The sequence below is a fragment of the Bactrocera oleae genome, chromosome 3, assembly GCF_042242935.1.
Source record: "Bactrocera oleae isolate idBacOlea1 chromosome 3, idBacOlea1, whole genome shotgun sequence".
Taxonomy (NCBI): Eukaryota; Metazoa; Arthropoda; class Insecta; order Diptera; family Tephritidae; genus Bactrocera; species Bactrocera oleae.
In genome coordinates, this window is record NC_091537.1 from 82,116,365 (window position 1) to 82,143,249 (window position 26,885).

At 31.1% G+C, this 26,885-nt stretch overlaps 1 protein-coding gene across 6 annotated transcripts in view; it reads right to left on the minus strand.

Moving 5' to 3' along the window:
* The window catches only part of LOC106619529 (uncharacterized), a 66,490-nt gene that overhangs the window by 38,438 nt on the left and 1,167 nt on the right, over positions 1-26,885 (minus strand). Inside the window, exons 1-2 of one of the 6 annotated variants that reach the window (XM_036370615.2) lie at positions 25,593-25,746; positions 24,460-24,567 (exon numbers count right to left, since the gene is read on the minus strand). The exons of 1 other annotated variant lie outside the window; for it this stretch is intronic. The gene's annotated coding sequence lies outside the window, so the exon portion shown is untranslated. Of the gene's footprint in view, positions 1-24,459; positions 24,568-25,370; positions 25,747-26,885 lie in introns of those variants that run through there. 4 more of the 6 variants (XM_036370613.2, XM_036370612.2, XM_036370611.2 and 1 more) reach the window with 4 other exon arrangements.

Below are 26,885 nucleotides of genomic sequence, written 5' to 3' on the forward strand. Positions count from 1 at the left end.
TTTACTACAGCATATAATATCGAAATATAATATAAACATGCCACGAAAGTATTGACGTCTTATCATAAAATAAACTAAAGATGAATGAAATGCGAAGAAAAAGATATAAAAAAAACGTGCATATGGTGTATAAACAAGAAAAATGTGTTGATTTGCTTCATGAGATTTCACACCGCTAATGCATTTATTTTTCTGCTAACTTGCGAATAAAAAATTATAAATTCATTATAATACGTGCAAAATAAAATCCGATAAACATGCTAGTAAATAAAAAATTAAACTGGTAGTAAATAAAATATTATATAATAAAATGAATTTAGCCAAAGACAGTACTCGTATGAATTCAAGTATTATGGTTAGCACTGCTGGTGTGGCTGATAATCCCGAAAGTTTAATGTGTTTCGGGTTTAATGAGCGTTTACGCTTAATATTATTTCTGAACAAATTTTTTATGTTAATAATTGATGTTAACAACAATTATTGACAGCATTGCTTGTTGGAAATAAAATGAAAAAATTTTCGAGCTCTCCAGAAATTCAACACAATTGCGCTATATAAGGAGGTGGTGTCTTTTTAGCAAACTTAGATACCAGAATCGCTTTCTGACTACTAGATCACTACAGTATCTTTCAAGCGGATATCACAGCAGTTAAATAAAGCCTTCTTGTTATGACAAAGCGGGTGCTTATAACAAGAAATACATTTATTTATACATAATACACAGATATCCAAGCGACTTTGAAATCACTTAAGTATCTTAGGGTTTTATAGAAGATAGTGAATAAAGTCTTAATCTATTAGTGGAGCTAACATCTTATTTCACGATAAACTTACAATGTGTTCCAGGATGCAGTGATATTTCAGGTAACTGTGAAGTAGATGAACTAGCCAGAACAGTCACCACCCTACAATTAGACTCTGATAAAGAGGAAGTATATATGTATGGCTCAGGCTACTTGTAGATATACAATCAATAAATAAAATAGATATAGCTGAGTCTCGGTGGAAACAATTCCTGACTTGACAAGCAGTCAAACATGGCGTGAATGAAATAAGGGTAGCCCATACCGATTATTGAAATTCAAAGTGAATGACTCGAGTAAAACTGCTAACAGGCGCTGAAGACATGTCGGCAGACTGAGGATACCATACAACGATTATTATAGAAGCTGCGAGGTAGCAGAAGAAGCGAGTGTAGAATATATGCTATGTTGGTGCAAGGCTTTTAAAGGAAATAATCGCAAGTAACGGTTGTGGTTCTCTTGATAATGTCTCAGAAGTTACTCATATGAAACTTTTTGAATTGATGACATTCATCAACACCACAGGGTGGTGGTTCATAGAGGGCATGATAATGAGAGGGGAATTGAATCCGGTGGTTTCACAATGCGCCTTCTAAATGCCTAGCTACCTTACCTACATACCTAAGTTATACCAATCATCCGGATAATGACAATTCTCAGACAGAATCTATGGGTCCTTTGAAGTCGAAACTACTTTTAAAGCTAATATTTGCCGGCAAGAATCAGATTCCGAGCAAATTACGAAATAATTTAGATATAATTAATACATCTGAAGATTTCACCATTCAATTTCAGTGTAGAAATCAAAATACACTATTTAATTAATGCTATATATACAAGTTTTAAGCCGCCGAATACCTGTCGAATATTACTGCAATCTCAACATTTGATGTTCGCTTTTATGTGCCGATATTTTAGACAATAATTAAAAAAAACAATCGTGAGTAAAAAAATCCCAGAGAGCCAAATACCATAAATTTTTAGTCCACAAATCCGGTCGTTTAAGACGAGTTGCTTCACGTAGACGACACAAAACAGCCAAGTAGTATCCCTCATTGACCGTTTGAGCCATGGTGATTTTCGACCGACATTGACGTGTTTTTTTCGACTTCAGCTTACTTTTGAAGCGGCAGTAGAAGCTGCAAAAGAAGTATACACAGACCGTGCACTTTAGAGAGCAATAGGCTTCGAATATGTAATGATTTTTGACGCATTTATTGACAACATAAATTGGTTAGAAGATAGTGAAAAAAGTCTTAATCTATTAGTGGAGCTAACATCTTATTTCACGATAAACTTACAATGTGCTCCAGGACGCAGTGATATTTCAGGTAATTGTGAAGTAGATGAAGTTGTCAGAACAGTCACCACCCTACAATTAGACTCTGATAAAGAGGGAGTATATATGTATGGCTTAGACTATTTGTAGATATACAATCAATAAATAAAATAGATATAGCTGAGTCTCGGTGGAAACAATTCTTGACTTGACAAGCATTATTGAAATTCAAAGTGAATGACTCGAGTAAAACTGCTAACAGGCGCTGAAGACATGCCGGCAGACTGAGAATACCATACAACGATTTTTATAGAAGCTGCGAGGTAGCAGAAGAAGCGAGTGTAGAATATATGCTATGTTGGTGCAAGGCTTTTAAAGGAAATAATCCTTATGAAAGAGTTATGAAATAATTAAGATACAATTAATACATCTGAAGATTTCACCATTCAATTTCAGTGTAGAAATCAGAATACACTACTTAATTAAGGCTTTATATACAAGTTTTAAGCCGCCGAATACCTGTCGAATATTACTGCAATCTCAACATTTGATGTTCGCTTTTATGTGCCGATATTTTAGACAATAATTAAAAAAAACAATCGTGAGTAAAAAAATCCCAGAGAGCCAAATACCATAAATTTTTAGTCCACAAATCCGGTCGTTTAAGACGAGTTGCTTCACGTAGACGACACAAAACAGCCAAGTAGTATCCCTCATTGACCGTTTGAGCCATGGTGATTTTCGACCGACATTGACGTGTTTTTTTCGACTTCAGCTTACTTTTGAAGCGGCAGTAGAAGCTGCAAAAGAAGTATACACAGACCGTGCACTTTAGAGAGCAATAGGCTTCGAATATGTAATGATTTTTGACGCATTTATTGACAACATAAATTGGTTAAGATACAATGAAGATGCTCAACGACAATAAGCAGCAATATGATCAACTGAGAGATCGCACAAAATTATTTTTCAATAATCTCGAAATTTCGGAATTAACAACACTAACGCACAAAGTAAGTACGTTCCAGAACACACGTTTTCTTATGCATGAACCCGTCTACAATACGACTGATTGCGTGCACGAGTGTGAGTTGTGTCGCATATTGTGAATCGGTTAATCGAAAAAACCCACTTAACATACATACATATGTATGTACATTATCATTTATTTTGCAGCCACACACAAATTATGTAAATATGTATGCAAGTATGCGGTAGCAAAACAATAACACCCGCTTTGTTACGTTCATCTGCCAAAGTGTACAGCAACTGGCAAGTCGCGCAATGGCGAACAACTAAGCCACCAATCGTTTTGAGCCACTGTGCCGAGGCACAAATAATTCAATTCAATTCAACTCACCTCAACACAACTCGAAAAATAATAAATAGTCATAATATTAATGGAAAAGAATAAACAGGAAAATAACCGGTAACGGTTGAACAGATTCGTGATAAATCTTATATGCGACTTTCAGTCTGCGATCGCAGAGAATGTAACGAAATTATTCATAATTCACAACATTTTATTTTTCTACAATTGTTGTTTGTATTGTTGTATTGTCAATTTGAAAATTTTCCAGTGTATGTATGTATGTATGTGTATATATACTTACGCCATTTCCCAGCCCTAATTGCGGTAATAAAACATGACAGCACTGTAATTTAACACAAGTGCAATTTCCTGCTACTTCGCCACTTCTCTGCTTCTTCTTCATATTTTTCACCTGTTTTCAATCTTTAAATTGTTGATTGGCGGCCAGTAATCGGACAACCAAATATTTGTCTACTCATTACCGTCAAGACATTAATTGTATTAACCAATTTAATAATTATTTGTGATGAATAAGCACACACATACACACATGTGAAAATATTATATTTACTTAAATAATTATGTGGTTGAGTGAGTACAATGCCTGTTGTGGCGGAAAATATGTAAATAAGTAAATTTTTGTAGCAGATTTTGAGGTGAGCTTATTTTGCTACCGACATAATGGAATGAGTGAAATTTCCTAGAACATCATAAAGGAAAATGATTATCAGTCCAAAACACTTGAAGCATATTTTCTCAGTTATAGTTGATTATGTTAATAAGCGCAAATGGACTCACAAATTATTAAAATTAGGAATTTCTTTAACAAACTTAAATAAGCTCTGAACTCTTAGATCAGACTCGTTTGTAAATAGAGATAGTTTGAAGCCAATTAACTGGACCAACTGTATAAAAAAAATACAAAGTTTTCTTGCTAATTTGAAATTAAATAGTAAAATATTTTATAATTTGCATAAGCATAAGTCTCGAAATTTATGGGTGTCGATAAAATTATCCCTAACCTAATGTAAAAATTTCTCGACTAAAACTATTCTGAAACTAAATAGCTAAAAGCAAAATCTATAATCGCGAATCCCGAAATTTCGGGATCCCGAAAATTTTTCGAGACTAAGAATTTTATAAAATGTTTACCTAAAAATAAAAATAAAGTCTTAATATTAAAATGAAAAGACGAGTTCCGAAATTTCGGGACACCGAAAAATTATATCGAGCCACCAACTGCTATAAAATCTGTAACTTGTAACTTGACAAAAGATTATCTCTCACCGTCGGGACTTTTGTAGAAATTTCTTGATTCAAACTAACACGTTTTTGTACTCATATGTACATATGTATGTATGTATGTAAATATTCTTAAAACAACTAACTAAAAAAATTATAATCACGAATCATGAAATTTCGGAATACCAAAAATATTAAAGTCTCCATTTGGACTTATTATGTCTTAAGATGAGAAATAAAACCAATAAACATGAATTCCGAAATTTCAAGATTCCAAAAAAATTATTTGCAATTTAAAAGCATTTAAAATCTTCATATAGATTATTAAGCCTTAAACGAGTCCCGAAATTTCGAGTTACCAAAAATGTTACTCGGAACTAAAACTACCATAATATCTATATATATACATACATATGTATATGTACCGTATATCACTAAATCCCAAAAACTTTATACGGAACTTAAAATTCTATGAAATCTCTAATTGAACTTGTAAAATCTGAGTAAAAAAAATTAAAACACAAATTCCGAAATTTCAGGATACTAAAAAATACATTTAGGCCAATAAAATTCAACAAAATCTCTAACTAGACTTGTATAACGTCTTCATATAAAACTAATAATCACGAATCTTGAAATTTCGGGATCCCGAAAAAGCTATCTCAACTTAAAGTATCATATAAGTACTGTCTCCATATAAAACTAATAATCACGAATCCCGAAATTTCGGGATCCCGAAAAAGCTATCATGACTTTAAATCTCATACAAATACCGAAAATGGTCTTATCACACCAATAGGGAAAAGAAAATATGCAGAACACTAAATTATTCGCAAATATCAATTGATGCATATTGGTATATTTGTATGTATGTACGTATATATATCTATAAAATCTCTATCCCAAACCATCAATTTAAATGAGTACATATGAGATGGGCCAATATAGCTCATGTGTAACCAACTCATTAGCGCCACACACATACATATGTATGTACTTACATATATGGGTGTGTGTACAGTGGCACTTATTGTATCACCTACAATATAGTAATATATTTTGTTAATAGATGCGAGCATTACACCAACGAAAATGTCACATGCCTGGAAGTACATTGCGCATCAACCAACTTATTGGGCAATTCATTAATAACGGTGAGGCATTTGATTTAACGCAACACTGCGGGGCAGTATTAGCACTCGAAATTTGTGTATCGAAGCAATTATAAACGATCACGTAGTACGTGATTAGCGAATGCCAAATGAGCCAGAAAAACATGTATGTACATATGTACTACGTGTAAGTAGAATTGTATATCTTGCGATAAAAGGGGTGAATCTTAAAAAAGAGCAATTTTTATACTCTAAATAGGGTTAAGTGCGCTACCACGTACCAAGGAAACACCGGAGACCCTACAAAGTATATATATAACTTATCAGCAAGACGAGCTGAGTCCATTTAGCCATGTTCGTCTGTCGGTATGTACGTGATCTAGCTGATCATTTATCGGAAACCCCGATATCAGACCACTGTAGCATATAGCTATCATACAAACTGAACGATCAAATTCAAGTTGTTGTATGGAAAACTTTTTTATTTGATGAGGTATCGTCATTTTGCATGGGAGGTCTAAGGCAACGATACAATTTTCGAAGAAATTGTTCAAATCGAACTACTATAGCATATAGCTGCCATACAATCTGATCGATAAAAGAGTTTTGTAGTTTCGGTGCAGCCGATACGAATTTATTCTATCAACTATATAATTTTCATATCTCAACTTCGTTAAAATTTGTTCACAAACAGACATATTTACATATTTATAAGTTCTTACAAAAACTATTAATATAAATATGTACATATATAGTAGTATATTTGTTTCTTCGTTCCTTTTCACTGATTTTTATAATTACTCCAGAGACTAGCGGAACAATTAAAATTGTTGGCAATGAAAATAGTCGGCGTTCATTTTTATTGCTTTTTCGCTATATATCTGAGTACACTTGTATAGGTACATACAAACATATTACATATATACATACATCAATACATATGTATGCACATATGTACATATGTATTATTGTTTTTCCCAAATCTGCTCAGCTTATTAAAGTTATGTAATTTTTCGACACTTAAAAAGCAATAAAATTGTATACCTCAACTAATTGCAGAAATTTGTTATTTTTTGAAAGCAGGTATTCTGCTATAAGATTTATTTGAACTACAGACACATTTAATCTACGGTTAGAGGTACTCACTGCCACTACATGAAATGCGAATTCGAAAAACTTTAAAAAACTTAGGAGGTAAAGCCACACTTCTGAGCACTGAAATATGTTCATATAAAGCCCAATCACTTTTTTTGGCTTGAGCTTCATCTTTAGGCTCAGTTCTTATAACTTCTTTTAGACAAATATACAATAAAAAAGGTTGTTCCTCGACAGGCCCATGAAATGTGACTGCCTTATTTGGTCAGAACTTAAACTTTGGTCTTGGAACTTATAATTGATAAAATTGTTTATAGTGGCCAAAAAGAACCATCGAATTAAACATTTTCCAATAAGAAACTGCATTAAGGGGCACACTTAGAGTGAAATTTTCGATAAGTTATACCTATCCAATTAACATACTAAAATCTCGATATCTCGAGTAGTTTTTGAGTTACAGCCTTCTTAAGTGCAGCCGCTTAGTTCAATTAGCTTAATAAGTTTCACTATCAAATTTTTTCTGCATATTCTATATACATATGTACGTTTTTCCACACAATGACTTGCCAGCTTTTTGATCTGATCAAAAATCGAATTTAGCAGGCAAAAAACGACCAAAATTTTGAGTAAAATTTATTTTTAAACACCGCCATTTTGTAGTACCTATTTTAGCGCCATCATAGATCACGTTTAACTCGAAAATACATAAATTTTTTTTCAGAAATATTACGGTGTATTCCTAAAACATGTGTAAATATACCCTTAACATTTAAAGATTTTTTGTTAATTCTCTTTTTTAGGACCCTTAGTTGTGCTCTTGAAAATGTTTCGAAAGTGGTTGATTATATTCTATAACCCCAACTTAATTTTCTGGTTGAACGTGGTGTTTAAATGTGTCCGACTTCCAGTTCAGTAAAAATTGTGACTGTTAAAATATGTGTATATATTAGGGTGGAGCGAAAAAAAATTTTTTTTTGTTCAGCCTGAGGGTCAAATCAGTAGATATAAAAAAGAAATTTGTTTGACATCTAGAGGCAGCCCACTTACTTCTAAAGTAAAGTTTCGTATTAAAATGATTTTTGTCAAATTTCTTTTATTATAATTTACAAATTTCACCCTCAGACTAAGCAAAAAAATTTTTTTTTCGCTCCACCCTAATATATATGTATATATATACAGGGTATGACATACCTAAGTAAAAGTTTGAGCTTCTAAAAACTTTTGTTCCCAAACAATCCCAACAATTCCCAATTGATTCTAGTATTATCCAAGAATATAAAACCGACCGCGTTCGAAAAAATATAGATAAATTAAAGATCTACAACTATTTAAAATCTAAATGCACCAAAGGGAAAAAACGTCAACGCAAAAGTCTCAAATTTATTATACCTAAATATCTTCAACGGGTTCATGGGAACTTCTCGATCACTTGAAAGTGATCAGTCATCAACAGTCATCAGAAAAGATAATAAATATCAGTATAGGAAAATGTTACTACCATTTCTACAATAGAATATATTAATGTTAAATTTAAACCAAATTGTTTACAACTTTAGACTTTCATATTCGATTTAAGCTTTTTGTAGGTAAACTCATGTATAATATGTATGTACATATTTTTAGCGAATTTCCATCACATAAAGCTTGTAGGCGTAGTTAATTAAGGCTTCTAACACAGTAGCGTAATCTGAGAAGACGCCCACAAAGATCCTAAGGCTTTATATAAAGTATTGATTTCGTGCTATAATTAATTGAAAACAATTAAAAAAAATGATGTGAGAATTTGATAGTAAACAATAATAAATAAATCATAGGATAGGGCGTGATTTTACACAAAGACTGATCAATAATTATGGAGTTAGATTAAAAAGTATTCCTTGTGGTGAAATTAACTAGTTACATTTGGTTATTAGTTATTTTACAGCGCGTTGTTCGTCAAGATATTAATTGACAGAGAGTCAAGAAATATAGTTAACTTATACTAGTATATCGTGTACTATAACTTAGTTGGAGCCCTATGCCCCAACAGGAATTAAAGGAAATTATACACGTAAATCTAGATACACTTGTATACCTTAGTTAAAGCTTAATTAATATTTCATATATTTATATGTTCAGACTCAATTAATTTCGATTTTCTTTACTCTTTACGCAGTTTTTAATGCAGTAAAATTTCCAACGGTAGCTCCATTTTTTCCGCCTTAACTCCTCTAAAAATGTACTAAATATCTGATATATTTTTTTTTTAACTTGAAGTTTTACTTTTATATTGTAATTTTCGTGCTTACTGGGTAACTTTTAGTAAATATGAAAAGCTACAAAGCCATCTCTTTCCTTACTTTTCTAAAAAGTTTGGTAAAAATCTATTGTAATATCTTTACAACTAATTCAATATCAGTCCGTAAATCTTAGTCATAAAATAAAATTTTTTTTTTTTTTGTCTTTATCGTAGGTTTCAGTTTTGCTTTTTTTATTGTCATTATCGTGATTACTGGGCAATTTTTAGTAAGCACAAAAAACACAGACAAACTTTGGCAGCGTATTAACGGTAAATTATATTTTAGTGCTCCCATCGCATCGCATTGAAACCGAGCAACTTGTTTCGGTCAAATTGCTTACCTTGCATTTAATATTATTTTCTCAACGCGGTGATTTTTCCCTTTTACTTATCATGCTCTCTGCTACAAACTTCTATATATAGAAATAAATTTACAAACTTTTTCTGAACACACACCTATAAGTCGTTAATCCCAAAAACATGTAACATACATGTTTAAAATGTTATGAAATTCGGTTATGAGACATTTTTCAATCGCAGCGAGAAGGACAGCATTCATTTGAAACGAATAGTGTATCTTAACTCATCCGCGACCGCCAGCTTTCTGATAAATTATTCACTAATAAAATAATGACACTGGTCGTAAAATATGTCAAATCATCGTTCAAAATGAAGAATAGTAAGCTCCGTGAAGTTTCCCCAAATAAATTTCATAATATAATTGAGCAGATGTGACGTCATAAATTTGTATGAAGATAAAAGGTAGTAATTTTATTTCGTGTACATATACAATACTATAAAAAATATTTAAAAAAAAAAATCGTCATCGATTGAAATTTTTAAAATTATTTTTTCACATCTTTATTCAACTCTCATAGATCGCGGTGCCTATTAAACGAGTATGTATACGTATATTTGTATGTACAATATGAAAACGAATCACAAAAATATGAGTGTTACGTAAGCTTTGTATGAAAAATATTTATAAAATTTTATGCAAGTGTGTAAAATTTTGTGTGTGTATTTATTCACTTTAGTAGGTGTGGTGAACGACTTACATAAATTTATAGTAAATACTTGTACTGTAAATTAATAAAATATTTTATTAATATTGTTATAGTATGCCAGCAATTAACTGTCATAGCACCCACATACTTGCATACTAGTTAAAAACATTGCAAAAAAATATTGCAAAAATCTTTTAATTATCTTTAAGGATGTTGATAATTATATATAAAAATAAAAATTATAATATATTAATTACATTAATAAACGGTTGTATTAGATAATAATTTATTTAATAAGCGGACAATTAAGTGATCTAGTGCAAGCAAAACCAATCAACCAGTATACTGATATCGCTACAGTAAAGCAGCAAACTAGTCAGGATAGTAGTTAGAAACTAGATTTTTGTGACTAAAATGGATTTAGACCGAGAAACACTATCCATGTACAATTTTTTTTTTTTTTGGAAAATATCTTCGGTTACAAAGATAATTGTTTTTAGCTTTAGCTTCTGATGACTAGTATAACACACCTATATTTCTGGTCCAAAGCTTATAATTGAGATATCGAAAGTAAACGCGATGGAATAAATAAATTGAAAATTGTACATTCTTGATTTTATTTGACGATTATCTCTGATAATCTCGGAGGATGCAAAACTAACCCCAGTAAGAACAAATTTTTGACAGTAAAAAATAGTATGATGTGTATAATGGTGATTGTATTATAAAAATTTAGGTATATTGGTCTATTTGCAACAGAAGTGTCAAAATTCTGTCATTATTACTGTCAAAATAAATTTTTCATTTGATATGTCATATTCCAAATTTGACAGGTAAGACTGAAAATTTCTAGCAAAAATTTGGCATTTACCATATAACAATGTTGGCTGAATAAAGCGCTGCAGGCTCTGGGAAGCTTGATTTCACTTTACACTTTAAATATTGTAAATAAGTATATTCAAATTCCTTTGTCATGTGCCGTTTTCACTACGTAAAATTTAGTGACAGTCGTCATCACAGCAATGAAGCCGTTTGTCAATTCCTATTATCCTTTAGTAATTTATGGCAACACCATTCGAACGAAATCAATTTGACATCGTTGTTAAAAGTAAAATTTGTGCTTCTGGAAAGCTTTTTTGTAGCACAGTGTATTGTAAAACTTGTGCTTTTGAAACAGGTTTGTAAAATGTCAAATAAAATTGACAGTGTGGAACCATTTTTTTTTGAAATGGTACTTTGGTCAATTTAGCTTCATTCAATTTGACATAGTGAAATCGTATAGTCTCTAACTCTCATGTAATATTATAACGTATAACAAATATTCATAAAACAGGTGAAGATATAATGAACAATAATTAGAATTTTATACGAATTTATCCAATACTATCTAAAAGGCATATTCATTAAATATTTTATTTAAATAATATGGGATCTAAATATCGGAATCATATGGCAAATGTGCTTTTAGAAATATCTCTCGGTAGACTTTTGTAAGAAATATATCATTTGATTAAAATTAATCCACATAGGAACTAAATCGGGTGATAAGTATGACTAATAGAATTATTTTGACTCCGACACCAATTATGGCTAAAATGTTTACTGCGATTGTTATATTTTATATCATCAAAGTATTGTACGAACATGCTGTTGACAGTATGACCAAACTACATTCGTAGGTTTTCATGGAGATCGACTACGGGATCAAGACAATCCAACACTTTCCAAAACGAATTGCCGAATATAATATTAAAATACAGCGTCTACCAATAGGGATGATGTGGTTTTGACAGCTCGTGACGGCCATGTTTGTCAAATTTTGTCAGTGTGTTCAGGCTTCGTCAACAATGAAAATTGTCGCTATGGGGGGGGAGGCGAATCCTCGTATGGTTCAGAAAACGCAATTGCATACCCAAAAATTAGTTCGGATTGTAATATGGCGTCATCATCGGGCCCATTTCTTTCGGAATAAGGCAGGAAATGTCGTTATCATCAATAGCGAGCGTTATAACCCGATGTTGACTAAATTTTTATCCCGGAATTTGATGAAATCGACGCGGACAATCTCTATATTTCCAACCAGACGATACGCCGCCTCAAGTTTCACGTCTAAATATAAAAAAATTGCGTGTAAAGTTTGGCGACTTCTTAATTTCGAGAAAGGGTCGCCAAGATTATGCAATTTAACGCCTCTAGATTATTTTCTCTGGGAGTATGTTAAATCAAAGGTTTAAGCCAATCAACCAGCAACGCTCGAGAAGCTCGAAGTTTACATTTAGCGCACTATAGTCGAAATTCCAGGTGAAATGCTGCACCGGGTCAACGAAAATTGGCGTAAACAGATGGAGATATGCAAACGGATACGTGCTGACTATTTGGCCGACATTTTACTCAAATCATAAATGGCATGAAATTATCTGCATAACTAAAAACAAAAAAAAACAGAACCTATTTTGAACAAACTTTAATGTTTTTTTTTCATTTTAACGTCACGTCGCTTTTGTTGGTTGATCCCTTACATTAAATTCTGTCTAGCTACATTTTTTTTTTTTTATTTATTAAATAAAATGTCTCATGAAAAAAAATCACCAAAAACGTCTTTTTTGCTAACTTGCGAGTGAATAAAACCCTTTAAGGACATACAAGTTAAAGAACTAAGCTCCAACATAGAGAGCAAGTAACGAATCGAATGTGGCTGTCATATGATTATGCCAGTTTATGCGACTTATACCAGTTTATTGAAAACAGCTTTGTAAAATATTTTTTTTTTTATATTTATTTATTGAAATTTTCTATAAGTTAATTAGTATTCATTACTTCTAAATGTTTTCTTATATATACATAAAATGCACAACCAGTGATAAATCAACAACAAAGTGCTTTACTTACTGATAATATATATGTACATATGTATATTAAAATATTAGCTATATGTATGTAGAAGAGCGCAAATAACTTTATATAAATAGATATCTCATGAATTGTGCTCACTTAAAGCTTAATGGCTGTGATATGTGATAAGGTGCTATTTAATGGACGTCGTCAAGCAATGCATCACTACTTCAAGCCTTTGAAAACAATGCCATTTAACAACAAAACACAAAGCACATTTTCAACGAAAAAAAGAAATTATATTAATAAAGTAAATGTTGTCGGTTTTATCAGTGAGTGCTCTGTCACTTGCTGACAAGGCGAAATTAATTGCAACAACAGTAAACATGCCAAGTTTAAAATTGAAGCCGTAGGAGAAATGCAACGAATTATCAAGTCAATTCATAATATTTATTTAGGCGAGCTAAATATTAATGCAGAGACAAAGGTATGCAAATAATATACATATATGTAAGTATATGTCTTAATGCAAGTATTGCACATAATGCATACTTTTACATACATATTATATAAACATTAAATTCGCATGTAAAGATAATGCAATAATTATATGGAGCAGCTGATTGCAAAGATAATAATGGTAGAGTCTTCTCTGTTATTTTTGTAGAACATTTTCGCTAGTATTTAACACAGCTGTTGAAAATGTGGCTTGAGGCTTCACAATAGGTTTAATTATCATAATTCAGCGTATATTCAGCTACCATTATCTTAAGCTGAATAAGTGTTGGAAGTCAGAAGATTTAGAAAGCTCGATCATCTTTATAACAGCTAATCCAAATAGTATATTTATTTACACAAAAAACTGCAATCTGAGATGTTATATTAAATTTAAGATAATTTTAGAGGGTTGTGATATACTTAAATCACTTCTTTGATTTTATTTAGCCTTTGTAAGAATAGATTTGACAATAACCAATGACAGCTATATGCTATAGTGGTATAATATCGGTGATTCTGACAATTCGTTTAAGGGAGAAAAAGACTTGAGCAAAATTTTATAACGATATCTCAAAAACTGAGGGAGTAGTTCGCGTATATATAGACGGACAGACAGACGGACAAGGCTAAATCGACTCAACTCGACACGAAAATCATTTATACACACTTAGTATACCCTGTTCAGAGTATAAATATATGACTGTACATGATTCAAGTAGACTTTGCTGTATTTAAAATCCCAGCCATTATAACTGACTAAATCATTCAAAAGCCTTTATTATGGTGCCTTCACGATTTATTATTATATAATTTTGGATAGAATTTTGGTTTTATATAGACATATTATCTATGTATATGACTTATATAAGTCTCTATTGTGGAAAAGCAATCTAAATAGCAATCATTCTATCGATATTTATAAATCTAAACATATCAGCCAGGTTTTCAAAGAAAATTCCAGAGATCAGTAGTTAGAAATATCTTTGACGGCCTGAAATAATAAACAGTTGACATTTCTGAATCCAAAACATAAATGATCTAAAGTATAATCACTGGTTCACGTACTTTTCTTGGATGTACAGGATAATTGGAGTGGATATGCATAGTAAAGCGATTGATTTAAAGGGAGCCAAAATAAAAACGAAAAATCGTATATGCGTGAAATATTCTACATATCATTCAGAAGAACTTTGACTAAAAAAATATGCGTCTAAAACCGGTTTCCAGCCAGCGATTTTTAAGGCAAAGTTTATTTTTATAGCGATTTGGCGATTTTAAAAATTTGTTCGTCAGTTTTTGAGATATCTGTATGAATTTTAATACAAAGGTGCATTTTGATATTCTATTGATCATTGGTTGGAAACGCCCAGATCGGACAACTATAATATATATCTCCTATACAACCGATTTTTCAGAGTTTTTATTTTCCAATAGCCTGCCTTTAATTAAAAAGCTAAATCTAAGACCAAATACCAAACCCGTCGGTTTGTTAAGTTGAGGTTGTCAGCACTTCGGCACGTTTCTTATCAAATATCAATAAATCGATAAAATATCTGTAATTTGCTCTTACACAAATCTTGGACCTTCAGCGAAACCAGAGAAATTCAAAGGATATATATTATGTTTTAAAAGTGGCTGAGTCGATGTAAAAAGGGTTGTAGTTTATAAATATAAATTCTAATAAAATCCATAAAATTCATTTTTAAAGGAAACCTGGACATTTTCAGCGAAACTATGTGAAGCATATAAAACTTTGCTAAAGAGGATCACTGGTGGTTTTCGAGTTCAAACTATATTACGTGCGAAAATATAGCGACCTTGTGACAATAGATAACAAAAATATATGAAACTATAATGTCTTCTTGATGGCTAGAGATTCTCTTCATCCTTTTTGCACTCAAAATACACTAAAAGTGTTTTGACAGCTATCCCTCTAGGAAATTCTTTAAACAATTTTTTATTTTAAATTATTTTGATATTGCTACAGCAACCTTGTACACAAATGCACAAATCGATAATACAAAATATACATATTTTTCACGCTTTGTACATTGATTTATACACTCATGAATTTAAAGCTAATTGTTTTTCGTCCTTGATTTTTGCTACATTCTTTAATTACGTAAAATATTTCAAATAGTTTTAGAATTCAAGAACAAATTATATTGTTGAAACGTTGATGTATGAACATACATACATATTCTACAGGTCTACATTGTATGACTGCTTGAAACGCGAGTTATTTATACTTGAGCTTCCGACCAAGTTATTTTAACTATTTAACTACTTTTTGTAAGTAAGTAGATCATTGACAATAAGTTTAAATATATATACATATGTATATATATCGTATAAGCTTTTAAAAAACAAATTTCTGTTGCGCTGTTAGTAGCGTTTATTGCACTTTGTTTCCGCAGCTGTTACTTTCACTTTCAGAATTGTTTCAAAAGCAGATGTTGTATTGTACAATGAGAGCAGTTAATGTATTCTATTTTAGTTTTGCAATAATCGAGTTAGATCTAGGGTTATATACATTTATATATAAATGATCAAGATGACGAGTCGAGATGAATTCTCAGTGACTGTCTGTCTGTTCGTGCAAGCGATAACCTGAGTAAAAATTAAGATATCTTGATAAAACTTGTTACACGTGTTTCCTGGCACTCAAGGAAGGTTGGTATTGCATACAAGTATGAACGTAATGGGACCTTTGCCACGCCCACAAAATCCCATTAATCGAAATCTATAATGTGCTATAAAAAATCAAGATTCAATCAATGTATCGAGATAAAACTTTGCTCAAATAGTACCTTTGAGGTATGCCAACTTATGACTAAAAAATTTTCAAATCAAACTAAACTGTTCAAGCCCCTAGATACCGAATATGTAGATTACAGTTCCGAACTGTTAGATATATTATAGAAATTTGGAGAAAATCCTTTTCCAATAATGGTATGCCTATATATCAAAAATGGGTTGAATCGGATCAATAATTCCCTCAGCCCCTATATACCTGATAGAAAGCGTTTCGAACATCCGGTTGACTTTATACAACATATATCGACCAATATGTGAGTTAGTTCAATAAAAATTAGCGAGCGTGTTTTTTAATAACGGTGCATTTTCGTGCCTAAAATGGATAAAATCGGGTGAAAAATTGGCCTAGACATCATATAAATAACTAACCTTATGTAACTGAAGGTTTTTCCCGGCTTTGATCCTGACAAGTTGCAAGTGTATGAAATGTTCGGTTGCACCCGAACTTAGCATTTCCTTACTAGTTTGTTAAATATATTTCACAACCTTTTTCATTCTGCGCTAATAAGTTAAAAACTAAAATAAAAATTTTTTTAAAAAATATGGCAACAATAACGAAAAAAAATGTAATTTATAAAATTCATTTTAAATCAAAATTTAAAAACTTTATTAAATAATTAAATTATTAGAAAAAAAATAAAAAAAAACGTAATATACGAATTTCGTATGATTTTTAATTTTTCCAAATTTTAAGATAAATTTTACAACCAAAAGTGGTTATTTTAAATTAAATTTAAAATATATAAAATATTTTTATAAAATTTAAAATTATTTTTTGTAAACATTTTTATATCCTCTATAGGGTATACAAGTATTATGTTCCACGCGAAGCTTGTAACACCGAAAAAAAAATGTGGAAAACGGTTGGCCTCAAGGGCCATCCCTGCAACTTCCCTCTAATTTCATACGCTAACGTTCAAATTTCGCTTTTTTCACTGCTTTTGAGCTCTTCGAAATTTTTCGTTTTCGATATCTAGCAAGTAAATCAACCGATTTCGACCCGGTTTGCGGCAAACGATGTGTTTCTTCAAGGTTTAGAACTGATTAGTTTTTGGTGTCGATCAGTCAAGTCGTTTGGAAAAAAATTTTCAAAATTTTTATTTCTGAGATTTCTCAAAATCTACTGGTCCGATTGCGTCCAAGCTCACACGAAATTCAAGTGCAATGAAACCCTTTGGAATGCCGTTTAGTTTATTCAAATCGGTTGAGCAGTTTAATAGTTATAAGAGGGTCACATACATCCACACACACACACATACATCCACACATACATACAGAGATACGGACATCATCGTAGAAATGTTCGGGGAAGCTTCCTCGACCCTCAGAACGTCGAGATCTGTTGAGAACTCGATTTTTGCAAAATGGGGTGAAACCAATATCTTCCCGATTTTTAGAAAATTTTCCATTTTCTTAGCGGGAAGTTAAAAACGTCGAAGACGCTATAAAATATATATACAACTAAATGATCAGCATAACAAGCTGAGTCGATTTATAATTTCCGTCTGTCTGTATATATGCGTACTCAACTTCTAGAGTACAATACATTATTTCAAAACTTTTCAACTGCATTTCTAAATAACGATCAGTTTATTGTTATTTTTTTTTTATAATATATGTATGTATGTATCATATATTGTATGTGGTGACACCAACACTTGGAGTGGTAGCCCGAATTTGAGTGGCTCAAAGTGATAACGTCACGTTGCCTGCTTGTGTAGACAGCAAAAAAAAAACACGTATGATGAATCTTTTTCTGGAAAACTTTTTTCATAATCGATTACTTAACACTTCTAATGAAACGTAATTATTGAGAGTCCCAATAGGTGAATAAGTGTTTATAGTTAATAGTGAAGCCTATAAGAGCATGTTATTTCTATTTATTAGAATAAATTGTTATCGTACGAGTATATATAGATAATATATATATATACCTTCCATATACAATATAAAAATGTATACATCTATATAAAATGTTTTCTGATAAATGTACATACATAATTATATCTTAAGTGCACGCGACAGTGTTAATAATACGAGTATAGTAAACGCTCAGTCCTGCTGAAAAAATTTTAGTATGTATGTAGATTCTAAAGCATTCCGCCTAAACAAAGAAAATTTAATTTAATGTTTTATATAGACTTGAACTCGTCAGGATATTGTTTATAGCAAAAAATTCGCGCTTACGACATTAACACCTGAAAAGGGTATACGAGTATTAACTTTGTTATGAATTTTTAAACACCCAGAAAGAAACAGCCGAGACCCTAAGAAGTGTATATATAACTGATTAGCGTGACGATCTGAGTCGATTTAGATATGTCCGTTTGTATGTCCATCTGTCCATCGTTTTATATATTCGAACTAGTCCTTCAGTTTTTAATTTTAAGATATCAATGTGAAATTTTGCACAGACATTTTTCTAGGCAAGAAGCTGCTCATTCGTTGGAACCACTAGTATTCGAACACTATAGCATATAGCTGCCATACAAACAGATCGATCAAAATCCAATTCTCGTATGGAAAACGTTTTTACTAGATATTACAAGATATCTTCTTTAAATTTACCATCGATTTTTGTCCAAGGCAACGGTACAATCTTCGTAGAAATTGTTTAGATCAGATCACTATAGCATATAGCTGCCATACAAGCTGACCGAGCAAACTCAAGTTCTTGTATGAAATTTTTTGTATTTGTGAAAGTTATATTAGTATCGGTGCTAACGAAGTTTACGTTTTTTCATGTTTTTTGATAATAACGAGTAAAATATAGAACCCGTAAATATATATATAAGTATATAATAGTTTTGGCTTTGTTCAGAATAATAAAGAATGATACTGACTCATTAATTGAATTGTCATCGAATGGAATCAGTTGGACTTCCCTATTTACATACACACAAACATACAATTATGATTCATCAATTAATTTCGTTTGAGATTACTTTGAGCCAACTTGCTTTACATATATTTTGATACATACATTTATACAAATAACATTTTTTGATTTTCTTTATACAACTTTTTCTAGTAAAAACTCATAAACAGGGCATAAATGAATTTCATCAAACATGTAGACAATACTTGTATAAGTAGAAGGATCTCAATTTTCAATAATCAGAATGTTTTCTTAATTTCTACAGACTTTTTTGTGTTCGTGTAAAGTTTGATATCCATAAAAATAGTTTGTCTGGCAATTTTAACTAAGTAGAAAAAATTTTTAAATACAAATTAAAGAAACATTGCTTAAAAATCGTTATGTTGCCGTAAGAGAGATAGCAGAGGATCTCAACATCTTTTATGGAGCGACTCCACACATTTAAGTTAATGTTTTGGGTATGAGCCATGTCATTAGCAGACTCGTAGCAAAAAACTTGAATCTTTTGCAAAACGACGTCGTGAAAAATTCGCAAAATAAATGCTTGACAAGGTAGCTGAGCAGCCTACATTGAGCAAAAGCATTATTACTGGTGCCGAAAAAACCAAAAATCGCCGAGGCTTATAACAAATGTATCGGAAATTGGATCAAACGATGGCTTGTATTGGCTAAAGATTTGCATTAAGATGACCGTCCGGGTCAATTTTGATCAGATCCAGCCATTGTGGGATAGCAGCAAGCTTGACTAAGCCTGTTTCCGATAAAAGCGTCTTACCACTTATTCAATACCAATTTGGTAGTTGATATGGCGAATTCTGATGGAATTCAGATTGAAACAAATTTGAAAAAGTACCACTTGTCAAGTCTCCAGTATGTGTTTAGCAGTTTTGTTCGAAAGTACACAAAATTAGGCTTAATCTGTTACAAGAAAGATCTCGTTTACTACTCCTCACTAACTAACGATAAAGGGACTTCGATTTAAATACACCTGCACGAATTGGAGAGACCAACCGATAAAGTTGGAAGTTAGAACAGCAATTCTCACAACAGCCGGTTTTACATTATCGGAATTAAACTGGATTTTATCCAGCCATATTTGGAGCGGTAAGTAGTAGTAAGTCTGAACAGCGTAACTTTTTGTTGAAAGCAGAAACTTAGACTTTCTTTTAATTTGAGTTCACCGAACCGTCGTCGACTTGAACTCAACTTCATTCGGTGTTCAATTGGATAGGTCGGACAATTCGGGAGTGTTTTGAAATTTAGCATATATTGTGTGTATTATTGGAATATTAATTATATATATAATATTAATAACTGAACCAAGAGTGGTTTCCTAGTGCAGAATTTACATATTAATGCCTCAAATTGAGTTCGGATCAAACCAGACTCTTCTGACACTGCTACCTTTATCTCATCTTTATTGCGAAAAATAGGATCTATAGACTTTGGAAATAGAAATTTTGAACACTACTCGAAAATTCAACTGTAACGCCATTTAGAGAGAATTGCTTGAAGTTTTACAAAAGAAGACGAATATTATAATTCATATACGATTGCTTTGATATTCGACGATAAAGTCGTGAAATGTAATTATCTATCAAATCGATTTTACACTATTTAGTGCATAGTTTTCCAAATCGAAGTAGAACCGTATCTGCGAGTTGCCTCGGCCAATGCCATAAACAAATACTCCGAACATGAAACGTAAATCAAATGCTTATCTTCGAAGTAATTCCAGTTGGTTGGGAAATGTTTGAGCTCTCTGCCAACAGCTTCAAAGTTTTACAATACTAGTTTGTAATGAGAACACTTTGATTTGCAGTACAACAGCCAAAAAGATGACCTTGCTAGAAGAAATCCATTTTAAAAAGTATCTTGATATAGAGAGCAATTTGATTTGTATTTGTCTAAGATTTCTTCAACTAACCAGATGGATATCGGTGCTAGCTCAGAAATCACTGTAATTGATAGAAGTCGTAGAAGGTTGCTGCTAGAACTTTCTGGCAACTAATCGACAAACGTAGATCCGATGGGTTTCGGAAGTTGCGGAAGTCTTAATTACAAGACACACTCTCATTTGCAAGTCTAAGTAAGTCTCTGATAAGACATTTAGCTATAACTAACCCAATTAAGTACGTTAGCTTGGAAAAGCGAAAAAAATATATTAAAGAAATGTTTGTATTAGCATATTCTAAATAAATATTTATATGCATAAGAATGATATATGCCGATAACAACACCAAAGATCACTCCATTGATAAATGTGACCAGTTGCAATGAATACCACATGAATGGCGTGACTTAACGGCAAACCAGTAACCGACACCTGTATTGTATATATATATATATATATATCTGTATGCTCTGCATGTGGCATGCATCTCACTATGCAATAAAATAGCAGTTAGCAGCAACAAGCCGGCGGTGGAGCGTTGCAAAAGTAGACAGCAGCAGCGGTGGCAGCGGCAACAGCAACTATGTATAGAATGTGGCCAAGCAACATATCGTTTTTGAATGTTTGGAACGCGTAATGATTACAGGGTCAGCAACGCGCTTAGAAATAAAGGCAAAAAATGGCAATACAACAACATAAACGGCGGCACTGACACTGACGACTTTTATTATTGTTGTTATTATAATTTTTTTTGTTTGTTTTGCTAGCAACTTTCAAATGCGTAGTATGACAGCCGCCTGTTATGGTAGGAGGCGCGCCAATTTTTATAATTAATGCACATTTTTAAGCAACAACACGCGCAATTTATTTATTTTCTGCGTTTTTTCTCGTATTATGTAATTTCATGTAACTTTTCGTTGGCAACGCACGCGTACTGCATAAATTTTTAAATTTTTTTATAAAATCCACAATGCGCATGCGCGCGACTTTTAGCCCTTTTTAAATTTATTTTAATATTTTTTTTTGTTATATTAAATCTTTATAATTTCATTTTATTTCCTTTTTATTTTTGTAATGTGAATTTATTTTATTTTTTTGAGTTAAGTAATTATGTGTGACACTAATTTTTAATTTTTTTGTAAAGATTGAATATAATCTTTATAATTTCATTTTATTTCCTTTTTATTTTTGTAATTAGAATTTTTTTTATTTTTTGGAGTTATGTAATTATGTGTAACACTAATTTATTTTTTTTGTTTTTGTTATATAATTAAATTTTTATTTTTTCTTGAACTTTGTATTCTGTTACATATGCACACTGCATAATTAAACAAAATATTACTTTCATTTGTTGTATTTTTTTTCCAAAACGAGCAGTGACCGCAGCTTTTTGACGATTTTTAATTATTTTTTTAATATTTTCATTATCTGTTTTATTTTTGTTTTTGTTAAATTTTTTTAATTTTATTCTAATTCTTTTTAATTATGTTTTTCGCAGCAAAGAAAATTACATCAATTTTTATATTTTATACTTTGTTTTTCAAAAATCACAATCATAAGGATTTTTAATTTTTTGATGTTGCTTTTTTAATAACTTTTTTAGTATTATTTTTTTAATTTTTTTTTTTGTTTTTCATTTTTTTACTAAGCTGCATAATTTAGAAAAAGAAAATAATAATTTTTATTTGTTATATTTTCTTTAAGTGTACGATACACATGTGCCCAGCTTTTTGATGACTTTGAATTTTTTAGAATCTATTAAATTTATTTTTTATATAATTTTGAATTTTTTATAATTAAACTACATAGTTTTAAACAAAAAAAAAATTAATTTTAATTTAAAATTTTTTTATTAAACGCACACTGCACATGCGCACGACTTTTAAACAATTTTTAATTTCTTGGGATTTATTTTTAACTAATTTTTTTATAGTTTTTTTCTTATATTTTTTGTTTTGTTTACATTTATATTTTTTTAATTTTTTGTTTTTTTTTAAGCTGGATATTTTTCAAAACGGAATTATTTGTATTTATTTTAATATTTTTGATGATTTTTGATAATTTGCTTTTTTTGTTTTATTCATTTGTATGTAATTTTTTATTTATTGTTTTTTTTTAATTAAGCTACAAAATTTTCTAAACGAAATTTTGTTTTTATACATTTTTCTATTACGCATGCACCCGGTATTTTGACGATTTTTAATTGTTTTTTTATTTATTTTTTATAAAATTTTTATATAATTTCTTTTTTGTATTAATTACATATTGTACATAGACATAGACATACATACAAAAAATAAATATTTTAATTTTTATTTAATATATTTTTTTAAGGCACACAATTTTTTTAACAATTTTTAATTTTTTAAGATTTATTCTTAAATAAAATTTTTCTAAAGTAGTTTTTTTTATATTTTTTGTTTTGTTTATGTTTGTATTTTCTTTATTTTTCGTTTTATTTTTTTAACTGGATATTTTTCAAAAAGGAAAGATTATTTTTAATATAATTTAATATAATATATTGAAATATATAAATATTTTTTTTTTTTAATATTTTTTACGATTTTTAATCATTTTATTTTGTTTCTATTAATTTGTATGGAATTTTTTTTATTTATTTTTCCTTTTTAATTAAGCTACAAAATGTTCAAAACGAAAAATTTATATATATTATTTTTACATTTTTCCCGTCTTTTGACTATTTTTAATTTTTTTAAATTTGTTTATAATAATTTTTTATTTAAAATTTTTTTTTTTAATTTTTTCTTTAGTTTACTTTTATATTTTTTCATTTAATTTGTATTTTTTAGTTTTAAATTAAATATTGTGTTTTTTTTCATTTTCTCATTTCACCTCTCACACACAATTTATTTCGGATTGACAATCGCCGCCGCAGCTACATATTTATACACACGCACTCGTGGTTTGCATTGGCTAAACAAAAACAGACTTGCTGACACTGCAGCAGCGCGACCGCATTGCGGCTAATGCACACAGCCCAGAGCCATTCACCGCATGGATCATGTTGTTTTTGGCATTCCGGGGATTGTTTGTGCTTTTTTTGTATTTTTCGTATTTTTTTGTTGCACACATGTATTTTTGGCTATCCGCTAGAGCTCGCCGCACATTTCAAGTTGTACGAGTATGCAGATTTGTGTGCTGCTGCATGGTGCCACACTTGAGATTTTCGCAGTTCGTTCACTGTTCCCTTAGATTTGAGATTTCGCAATTTTCGTCTTGCAACCCTCCAACAAGTGTGTATGTAGAGGTGTGTATATATGATTGTTTTTGTATGTGTGTGTGTGTGATATTGTGATTTATTTTAGCCGGTAAGTATAAGCCATAATTGAAATTATCAAAATGTTATTAGACATAAATAAAATTTCGATTGTTGCAATAAAACGGTAATCACCTTTTTATCTTTATAACTGGTACACACGGGTGTACATATGTATGTATGTATGTATTTCGATTGCACTTAAACACCTTTTAACAGTTGTTATAAATTTTTGTTTGTTTTCTTTTTTTTTTTGAACCGCAAGGAACGAGTAAACGTGAAAAAAGGTGACGAAAAAATGTATAAAAGTAACAGGAAAAATTAATAAAAACAACAACAATAATAAATAATAGAAGAGACAACAAAGAAGTATGAAAAGCAGCAACAACAAAAAAACAGAAAATAAAACAACGAGAAACTTTTATTTTTTTTTTAATTTAATAAAATTAACAACAAAAATTATATTAAAAAACAACAAGAGAATAAAACAAAAAAAAATTATAAAAGAAAAACTTAATAAAAGCAACAACAAAAATGATTTTAAAAACAACAACAACAAAAAATCACGAAAGAAACCTATAAATTAATAAATAAAAGCAACATAAAAAAAATTAATAAATAAAAGCAACATAAAAAAAATTATTCGAAAAAATAAGCAACAACAAAAAATTAATATAAGAACACAATGAAAACACACATTAAAAGAAAACAGCGTAAAAATTAATAATAACAGCAACGAAAAAATGTTAATAACAGGGAACAAAGAAAAATATGACAAAACGCAGCAACAACAAAAATTAATAAAAACTACAAGAAAAATTAAATAAAAGAAAAAAACGAAATATAATAACAAAAGAAACAACGAAGAAAAAATTAAGAACAAAATAATTAGTAAATAACCAACAACAAAACAAATAAATAAAATACAGTCAAGAACTAAGAAACCAAAAAAAATATTAAAAACGAAAAAAAAAATTTGGTAAAAACACCAAGTAAAACCTTAAAACACAAATTAATAATATTTTATTTAATAAACACACACATACATATACATACATATGTATATGTAGGTAAGCATAGACGCGTAAAATAAAAGTACCGCCGCGCGATCACAAGACACGACGTTTGCTTTTTGGTTTGTCCGTTCGTTTTGCCGCTTATTAGACAGTGCACAGCGATCGATCACACGCACGTAGACACATCGCTTTGGCCACTTCTTCGTCTCAAGTGGGTTTCCTTAGTTAATTTATTTGTAATAATTTAATCACCTTTCTTTTCTCGTTTGACCGTCCGTTCACAATTTTCAATTAAACGCCGTTTTGCGCCAAGTTCGCGTGTATCGAGTTCAACAGTCGTCAACTAACTGCTCGTCGTCGTCACCGACAATTGCTGATCACTAGTACTGGAGCTGGAGCTAAACAGAGCTGGCTGCTGGCTGTTGGCTGTTTTGCTATCGGCGGCTATCGTTGCCGTTGTCGTCATTCTCGTTGCTGTTGTTGCCTGCTGTCGGTATTGACTGCCGTTAATACGTATGTAAATATTTATGTACAGCTGATGTGTTGCCTGATCGACATTTCGGAAGTTGGCCAAAAGCACCGCATAAGCGTTGTGTTTGTCTACGCCGGCGATAAGGGTGACCAGTCCACAAATCTTTAGCTACGCGAGTACTTTGTTTGTATACTCGGGTTACCTATCGGAGCGTTTGTTGAGCACTTATTGTACAGAACACTCTTATTGAGACTTCGAATCAATATTGCTATGGTATGTGGCGGAACTACTGCAGTGATTCCGGCCGTTCGAAATAAAAAAATAAAAAAATTTACATAATGGCGTTTAAAAACCTGAGCGACTACACTTTAGAAGGCTGTAATTCAAAGACTATTTGAGATATCGATTTAAAATTTTAGTAGGTTATTTTTAAGGGTATAACCAATCGAAACTACTTATCAAAGTTGCAGGAAGAAAGATGAGGTGGAAACAAGCTCTCGCCAGCCTAAGGTTGAAGCACCTTGGTTGCCATACTTTCTACGAATCCGACGAACTGGCTGGAGTTTATTTGGAGGATATTAGCCTGCTCAATAAACTTGTGGCCGGCCCTAGGCAGCTTGCAGATGTCTTTTTGATCCGTACTTAGCAGTTCTGTGCATCACAACGGACAAGCGTCTCTAGCAGTGCAAGTTGGATTATTCGTGGTCTCACGAATAAAAGCCTATTTACCTAACCTTTAATTTTTCATCAAACACGACTTTTTTTGGGAACTCGCCATTTTGTCAAAAATTAAAATTTTTACAAGTCCTTCGATCATTACCTGTTTTTATCTATAGTAATAATAATTTTTTTGGCTTTTGGATTTTAGATAATTTTAATTAGAAAAATCTTTCGAAGGTCCTGCTGGCGATCAGCAACAGGATCAAGTGAATTCAAAATTTTACAATAAGAAACGCTGATTATAAAAGTATAATACATTAAATTCTCTAAATGTACATATTTTTTATTTATTTATTAACAATAAGGAGAGAAAGACACTCGAGGTTATCCATAGACCTCATCTAAGAACATCT